Source organism: Pinus tabuliformis, chromosome Q, assembly GCF_031772625.1.
Source record: "Pinus tabuliformis cultivar Carrire ecotype Pingquan chromosome Q, CPIR1, whole genome shotgun sequence".
In the NCBI taxonomy this organism is placed as follows: domain Eukaryota; kingdom Viridiplantae; phylum Streptophyta; class Pinopsida; order Pinales; family Pinaceae; genus Pinus; species Pinus tabuliformis.
In genome coordinates this window covers 15,778,710-15,787,829 of record NC_142296.1, presented here as the reverse complement: position 1 = coordinate 15,787,829, position 9,120 = coordinate 15,778,710, and the positions used below count along the sequence as shown (strand labels likewise).

Below are 9,120 nucleotides of genomic sequence, written 5' to 3'. Positions count from 1 at the left end.
GCTTGTTTTGTATGAAGGCATTGGTCTGCAGATTCTTGAGACCTCACAGGGAGGATCTCATCCCCAGAAGGAGCCAGTGTTAGCTCTGCTACAAACTTCAGCATTTGGAGGGCCAAAGTTCAGGTCGGCTGTGTGTTTATGCTCAGAAAGGTAGCCCGCAGCAGTCTTTTCTTCCCTTCCCCTTCATGTCCCTTCTACTCCATAGCCCCGCTATCTCTATTTTTATCTTTTGTAACCTCTTCTTTCCTCGTTTAAATCCTTCTGAAATTCGTCAAAGCCTCTGTTTAGCCCCAGCCCTTAATTGTGAAGCGCAAAGCCTCCATAGGACCCTACCATATAGCCTTGGCGCTTTCATTCCTCATCGCTATCGGCAATCGGATATGAATAAAGGCTACACCCCTTGGGTCCCGCCGATGCGATATCCCGATGCCCCTTCTTCAATCTTAAAAATGGTTAAAACCTCTATCGGGTCCGTGGGCTAGTCGCAGGTCGCAATTGGAGCTTTTCAGCAAGTCTAGTTCAGCCTCACCGATCGCCGATTGTCGACCGCCCACATCGGATGCGATGTGATTATAAGCCACTGTTAATGACTCCGTCGGGTCCGTAGCACCATCGCAATCGGCGCTTTCAATGCGACAAGGTCTTTTCCATTATAGCGATGCGATATTGGCTGCCGGATCCGATGCGACTCACTGTTCCCGTGCATAAAGTTTCAGGTCCGCAGGCCCGCCTTCGATAGTGTATTTGCCATGTTGAATAGCTTTCCCCGCAAGACCGATCCCCACCGTCCGTTCATTCAATCCAACGGCCCTCATTCCTCCATCATATTACCCCCGATAGCTCCCTCCAATTCGATCTCCACCGTTCTTCTGTTGGATCTGACGGCCAATAGTTGTTTTTGTCATATGCACGCCTCTGCCATGTTGCCTGTACCACTCCCGACTGTTCACTGCCGCCGAAGGAAAATGACAGCCAGCTACCTGCACCCGGCTCAATGATTCTCCAGCAACCGCATTTAACTAACAGAGTGGCCGAAGATTGAAAAGGATAGCCTCGAGCAGATCACTGCATTTATCAGTTATGGGGCGTCTTTCAGTTAATACTCCAGCTGCCAAAGAGGGTCAAATCCATTTAAACACAGCCAGATTTGTATCAGAGGCCCATTTCTAAATGTAAATGCGGTTGGTGACCATTTATGGGCTCCTCCACGCATGGGTAGCAGAGATATTTTGTATTGTAACGCCATATATACCAAAAACAGAGATGTAATCGAGTGATGAGTGTTAGATGAAGAGAACCCTGTTGTAAGGTTCAACTTCTGGAGACTGTAACTACTTTGTAACCTGTAGCGTCTGGTCTTCATTTTCAGCTAATACAAGCTTCTTTCGCTGTTTATTGCTCACTTTCCACTTCTCTTTCTTGTTCCAGGCTGTGCCTGTTTGCATTTGTTCTATTGTTGTGAATGTTTAGCATCAGGGGGGCTGTCATCCCACCTCTATGTTAGGATTTAGCATGTATCATAGAACATGTGTGCAGGTTTCTGTTGTTTAATGCATAGAGAGCTGTCATCCTGTCTGTGCATTAGAAACTAGATTTACAGACCACTTAACTAGTTGCAGTCGGCCATCACAGGGTCCTGTGCATCTGCTGGTGTGGTCAGTCTTCTCCATTATCACCTTATCCTCAAATTGTGAGTAATAGGTGGTTAAAAGCCTTCTAGTCTGGGGGTGTCCACCCATGTCTGGGGTTAATCATAGTAGAAGTGGTTATCTGGCTTGAATATGCAGCATTTGTTCCATTCATCCACCATTTATCCAATTATATTTGGTTGAATTTGTAATGTTCCCAAGCATCACCGATATGCAACCTAGGTTAGTTTCTTGGGGTGATAACATTAAATGGCGTCGTTGCCGAGGAGAGGAGAATCAAAGCTCAGCTTCCCTGGGAGACGACACAGCTTCAAGCTTTGATGACAGAAAAGGTTTGAACACAGACGTTGGTTGTAATCATCTGTTGGCGACTCCACTGGAGGAAGGCCATCCTTTGGTGACTCCACATTGAAGTTCTGGTCTAGTTCGTGAAGCATGCTCGGAGAAATCTTCAGAAATCACTAGCTGGCCAGTGCCTGATCCTGAGAAGATTGTTAATCGAAGAAAACTTTGCAGACGAGAGCATCAGGATCAGGTAAGCCTTAAAGAATTTTATGTGTCTTTGTTTAGTGAAGTTCACCTTCGGAGATTCATACAGCTCCCATTTATTCATTCCCCTTTTGGAATTCACTTCACAAAAAGAAGCTCCATGTTGTCCGTTATATTCCTCTGTTTTTGCCATTCCATTCATTGATTCATTCCACTCAGTCTACCAGTATCCTTGTACCTTACCTCAGCCATGGCAGGCCAGCAAGCTCTCACAAAGATAGAACGAATTGTTGCTGCTAGGTATGGGCCTTTAGTTTTGCCTTCCCTTTGAATGCCATGCCTGTAGGAGATTATATGGAATATATGCCAAAGTTTACTGGTTCAGAAGGAGTATCAGCTAAAGAGCACCTTGAATCTTTTTATTGTTATGCTGATAACCTAGACATCAATGAAGAGGATGTCTGGATGAGGGTTTTTGTCCAAAGCCTAGATGGGGAGGCTAGAAAATGGTTTAGAGAATTACCCCCTAGGTCTATTGCAGATATTGGAGCCCTAGATGATGTATTTTTAAAACACTGGGGAAGTAATAAAGATCTGCTCTATTATCATACTGAATTTGGGAACTTGCAGAGAGAAGATGGTGAGCTGCTGTCTGATTTCAATATCAGATTCAATCATATGTACAGCAGAATACCAGCTGAAATAAAACCTACCCCTACTTCTGCCATGCTCACATATGCCAATGCCTTCGATTCTCAGTTCTGCCTGTTATTAAGAGAACGAAGATGTACTTCTTTGGCTGATATGCAAGCTGTAGCCTTTGAAGTAGAAGCAAATATTATGGCTGCAGAAAGACTTGAAGGTGATGATGAATGCAGAAGTCAGGGAGGTGAACCCTCATCATCCTATGAGCCTGAGATAGATAAATTGGCCAGGATGATAAAGCTATTGTCCTCTGAAGTTTCCAAGTTGAAAGCTGAGCAGCGTTTTGAAGAAGCAGGAGCTCATTGTTCCAGTTCTTTTCCAACTCCAGATCCATGTGGACGAACACATGAGCATGCGCAGATTTTGCAGAGAAACAGAGTTACAAATGAAGATGAAGGGGTAAGGCCCCTTTTACAGAATATAGTCATGAAAGAAGAGCTGTTTGAAGAGGAGGAGGTCCATGTTTTAGAAGGTGCCCCCTTCTTAACCCGAGCTGCTTATGAAGAAGCACTATCCAGAGGCACTGCCTGTCAGTTTGTTGTACCTGCAGAACAACAAGCTTATCAGCAGAAGCAGTCAGCAGCAGGTCCCTTCCTCCAAGAATCTGAGCTCGAAGCCAGCTCGTCTTCACATGGCTATGCAGATCTGCAAATTAGCCAGCCTGCTATCATCCCCGGCCCAGTAATCAAGAAGGGAGAAGAAAGCTCCCCATCATCTTTTGTCCCTCCGTCTGTTCTAGTGAAAAGCCCTCTAAGCTGCTCCCTGAACACTGAAGCAGAACAAGATTCAAGGCTCAAGGCTGAAACTGATCAATTCAGTCTTGATAGTATGAAACCTGCTCAGTTGGACTCTACACAGCATGAAGCAGCAGCTTATCAGATGACAGAGGAAGAGGGTGCACAGTCATGGGACTCCTCCTTGGATGAGGATTGTTCAGAGAAAGATTCAGGAGCAGATAATGTTTTTGTGTCCCCTACACATGAACATATTGGCACACCATTCATATTTATTGTGCAGGCCACAGAAGACACAGACAAGTACACAACCACCATTGTTATTTATCAGGTGTACAAAAGCTCCCATAAAGAACATCCAAGGAGGAAAATATGCAGAGGGGAAATGAAATTTGATCCCTATCTACCTATCAAGCTCAAATGTCCTAAACTGTTTGAGGTGGGGGATCAAATAAATCTTGTCCTGCTGATCTATGATGAACCGGGCTGAGAGCAGGAGAAACAATTTTGGTGGCCCAGCAAATGGGCAAATTTTGAAGTTTACATTTTTAGGCTTTAATATTTGTAATTAAGTTCTTTTACAGTTTTATGTTGTATGCTTAGTTGACTCCATGCCCAATGGACACTAGGCAAATGTTTTTTAAGCTTGTTTTGTATGAAGGCATTGGTCTGCAGATTCTTGAGACCTCACAGGGAGGATCTCATCCCCAAAAGGAGCCAGTGTTAGCTCTGCTACAAACTTCAGCATTTGGAGGGCCAAAGTTCAGGTCGGCCGTGTGTTTATGCTCAGAAAGGTAGCCCGCAACAGTCTTTTCTTCCCTTCCCCTTCATGTCCCTTCTACTCCATAGCCCCGCTATCTCTATTTTTATCTTTTGTAACCTCTTCTTTCCCCGTTTAAATCCCTTCGAAATTCGTCAAAGCCTCTATTTAGCCCCAGTCCTTAATTGTGAAGCGCAAAGCCTCCATAAGACCCTACCATATACCCTTGGCGCTTTCATTCCTCATCGCTATCGGCAATCAGATATGAATAAAGGCTACCCCTTGGGTCCCACCGATGCGATATCCTGATGCCCCTTCTTCAATCTTAAAAATGTATAAAACCTCTATCGGGTCCGTGGGCTAGTCGCAGGTCGCAATCAGAGCTTTTCAGCAAGTCTAGTTCAGCCTCACCGATCGCCGATTGCCAACTACCCAAATCGGATGCGATGTGATTATAAGCCACTGTTAATGACTCCGTCGGAGTCCGTAGCACCATCGCAATCGGCGCTTTCAATGCGACAAGGTATTTCCATTATAGCGATGCGATATTGGCCGCCGGATCCAATGCGACTCATTGTTCCCGTGCATAAAGTTTCAGGTCCGCGGCCCTGCCTTCGATAGTGTATTTGCCATGTTGAATAGCTTTCCCCGCAAGACCGATCCCCACCGTCCGTTCATTCAATCCAACGGCCCTCATTCCTCCATATTACCCCCGATAGCTCCCTCCAATTCGATCTCCACCGTTCTTCTGTTGGATCTGACGGCCAATAGTTGTTTTTGTCATATGCACGCCTCTGCCATGTTGCCTGTACCACTCCCGACTGTCCACTGCCGCCGAAGGAAAATGACAGCCAGCTACCTGCACCTGGCTCAATGATTCTCCAACAACCGCATTCAACTAACAGAGTGGCCGAAGATTGAAAAGGATAGCCTCGAGCAGATCACTGCATTTATCAGTTATGGGGCGTCTTTCAGTTAATATTCCAGCTGCCAAAGAGGGTCAAATCCATTTAAACACAGCCAGATTTGTATCAGAGGCCCATTTCTAAATGTAAATGCGGTTGGTGACCATTTATGGGCTCCTCCACGCATGGGTAGCAGAGATATTTTGTAATGTAACACCATATATACCCAGAACAGAGATGTAATCGAGTGATGAGTGTTAGATGAAGAGAACCCTGTTGTAAGGTTCAACTTCTGGAGACTATAACTACTTTGTAACCTGCAGCATCTGGTCTTCATTTTAGCTAATACAAGCTTCTTTTGTTGTTTATTGCTCACTTTCCACTTCTCTTTCTTGTTCCAGGCAGTGCCTATTTGCATTTGTTCTATTGTTGTGAATGTTTAGCATCAGAGGGGCTGTCATCCCACCTCGATGTTAGGATTTAGCATGTATCATAGAACATGTGTGCAGGTTTCTGTTGTTTAATGCATAGAGAGTTGTCATCATGTTTGTGCATTAGAAACTAGATTTACAAACCTCTTAACTGGTTGCAGCCGGCCATCACAGGGTCCTGTGCATCTGCTGGTGTGGTCAGTGTTCTCCATTATCACCTTATCCTCAAACTGTGAGTAATAGGTGGTTAAAAGCCTTGTAGTCTGGGGGTGTTCACCCATGTCTGGGGTCAATCATAGTAGAAGTGGTTATCTGGCTTGAATATGCAGCATTTGTTCCATTCATCCACCATTTATCCAACTATATTTGGTTGAATTTGTAATGTTCCCGAGCATCATCGATATGCAACCTAGGTGAGTTTCTTGGGGTGATAACAAGTACAACCACTCACAGTGTTCTCAAATGACAAATGCGACATTCGCGTTTGGTCCTTCAGCGATGATGCTTCATTATCAAGCCAATACCAAAAAGCTCTTTTGACAAATGCGACATTCGCGTTTGGTCCTTCAGCGATGAAACCTTCATTATCAAGCCAAATACCAACAAAAGCTCTTTTTCTTCTGCTTCTAGTTTAGAGAGAACATTGGGAAAATAATTTTCATTCTTCATGACTTCAAATTCAAGATGTTACAAGTTTTACACCTTGTCCGTGTGGTGATGATTGTTCTTCAATAATCACTGCATAAAAAGCAGTAGGACAATCATATGAAGGAAGCGAGAAATGTTTGGGACTTGCAGATAACCGATACCTTAACTCTCCTAGTTTGAATTGTGATGCAGCCACTGTTTGCACAAGAATACTTCTCAAATATGAGTGATTAAGAGGAGCAATCTTGGCCATTGATGCAGATCATAGAAACCGGTCTGGGTGGGTGTCCAACTCATAAAGGGAGCACCAAATATGTTTGAATACATGGTTCAATAAGACTGTTTGCCTGTTCTTTTTCCTTTGTTCTCTTGTAACTTTTCTATCACCTTGGGAAGCGAGAAAAACGGAACAGTGAGCTCTGCATCATTTTTTTCTTGCATGCTCAAAACTTTGAGTTCATTATCTTCTCTCTGCTATCCAGGTTTCTCTGATTGGCTCATATGGTTCTCGCAGCCATCCAATTAATTCTCGCTCCCTAATGCTGAATGGCATTTGCCCTTCTGGGGTAGTAAAATCCATTATTGGAAAAGAAATTGCCCGGCAATTTTTTCTTACAACACACACCTAACTTGTTTAGGCTATATTTCTCAACAATTCCACTATGGCTTGGAACCTTGTGGAGGCTTTGCAATAAAGTACTAGCATTTGTCATAACAATTTGCAATTTTTTGTTACAACACACCTAACTTGTTCAAGCTATATTTCTCAACAATTCCACTATTTCTTGGAACCTTTTGGAGGCTTTGCACTAAGGTACTCGATTTTGTGATAACAATTTCCATTAGTTTGTATTCGTCTTCTATGTTCAAACTTCAATCATGTTCACACCTTCTGATCATAAAGGCTTTAGTTTGTTCACCAGAAGTCTGTCCACCTCTTCTGGATCATAAAGGCTTTAGTTTGTTCACCCCTTCTGGTCATAAAGGCTTTAGTTTGTTCACCAGAAGAGGTGGATAGTTTGTTCACCAGAAGTCTGTCCACCTCTTCTGGATCATAAAGGCTTTAGTTTGTTCACCCCTTCTGATCATAAAGGCTTTAGTTTGTTCACCAGAAGTCTGTCCGCCTCTTCTGGATCATAAAGGCTTTAGTTTGTTCTGACACAGGGCATTTTTGCCAGGATGGGTTCTTACTGGCCTTTCACATTGATAAAGATGTTGCAGCCTCCTATTACGAAAACACTTAAATCAACCACATTTCTGTCCATCATCGCTGGATTTGATAACACAGTGATCCTCCTCTACAATCAAACATGCACAAAATATTTTGCCTAAAAAACCTGGACTGTATGAAAAACCGGGAAGGAACACTATCTATAAACATTATTTTTAAACATGATAGTAGTTGTCGACTAACACCTACAACTGATTGCCACAAGATTTTCAGAACTGTGTTGTCATCGCAGAGTTAAAATCATAGTTCCCAATAAAACTGAAACAGATTATAGTCAGAGTTGACAAATGCTGGCTTGATCATTATGCAAATAATCCGATCAACCTCTCGTTCAATTTGTACTCTTATATGGCTATGGCTAATCTTGTACTCCTTTTCAATATATTCTATTACCCTTTGAATAACCATATCAGCATTTGCATCTCACTGAATTTTTACATGGCATGCAAGTATTTCCTTATCAATATACTCTATTAGCCTTTGAAGAACCATATCAGCATTTGCATCTGACTGAATTTTTACATGGCATGCAAGTATTTCCCGACTGTAATGACCCAAATGTGCAGTTCATGCACAGTTAAGACACCAGAAATTGCACACAATCCTTATTCAAAAATTGTAGCATCAATCTCACGAGCTGCACTCGCTATCAAAACTTATAGAATATGCTTCAACATCTTTAACTTCTAGAATATTCTTCAACATCTTTATAATGATCCCCAGTACAAGTACTGAGAAAAACCATGTACATATCTAATCAATTATCAATTATTTTCCAGCCGGGCTTTACCCAAATGACTAATCTTCCAATCATGACCCCAATGTTCTGAACCAAATCTCCGAGCACATAAAGATATGCCCCCTGCAAATTTATATTTAAACGTCAATGATTGTCTTTCAGCACCCTTGTTTTTGCCTCCAAGTCATGATCTAACTTGAATCTAGTATTCTACAAATGCCTGCCTTCAGCATCTTTCAATCCACAGCCAAGGGTCTCCCCACCATAGTGGAATGATCAAAATGTTCAGCCCTTTCTACCTCTGAAAGCAAATGCTTCTTCAGTTCCGTTTTGTCTTGACCCGCAGCAGTGCATATCCTGAGATCTTCATGCTTATGGCCATGGTCATGACTGTATTCAGTATTGCCCCTATGTTCTGGTAATGTCTCTGCTAAATCTCTTGTCAATGACCTTTTCCCTTACCATGCCGTGCCCTTTGCCGTGACTGTCGACCCTCAACTGCACCCTTATTGTGAAGTATCGTATCAATAGCTTCAAAGACGAGAATTCCAGTGAGAAACCAAATAAATTAAATGGACAATAGTGCACCTAAAATCTCAAGTCGAAAAAACCCATGTCTAACGAGGTGTTGCTTCCCACCCTGATGCACATATTGCAAAAAAGAAATTGCAAACCAGCCTACTTACAATTTAGCTTAAATATCAATCGTGATTCGACAAAAACAATTAAAAACGGTCATATCAGCACCAACAAAATTGCACCAAAGAATCCTTTAGAAAAGACTAAAGATCTAACTCTTGAACAACACCTCTTTCAAGAATTCGGTGAA

The 9,120-nt window shown here is 42.8% G+C and overlaps 2 pseudogenes; both read right to left on the bottom strand.

The window, feature by feature from the left end:
• Positions 1-5,043: 5,043 nt before the first annotated feature.
• On the bottom strand, positions 5,044-7,586 carry LOC149218034 (uncharacterized; annotated as a pseudogene).
• Positions 7,587-7,792: 206 nt separating this feature from the next.
• LOC149218033 (metal tolerance protein A2 pseudogene) lies at positions 7,793-8,426 on the bottom strand (annotated as a pseudogene).
• Between the last annotated feature and the right edge of the window lie 694 nt (positions 8,427-9,120).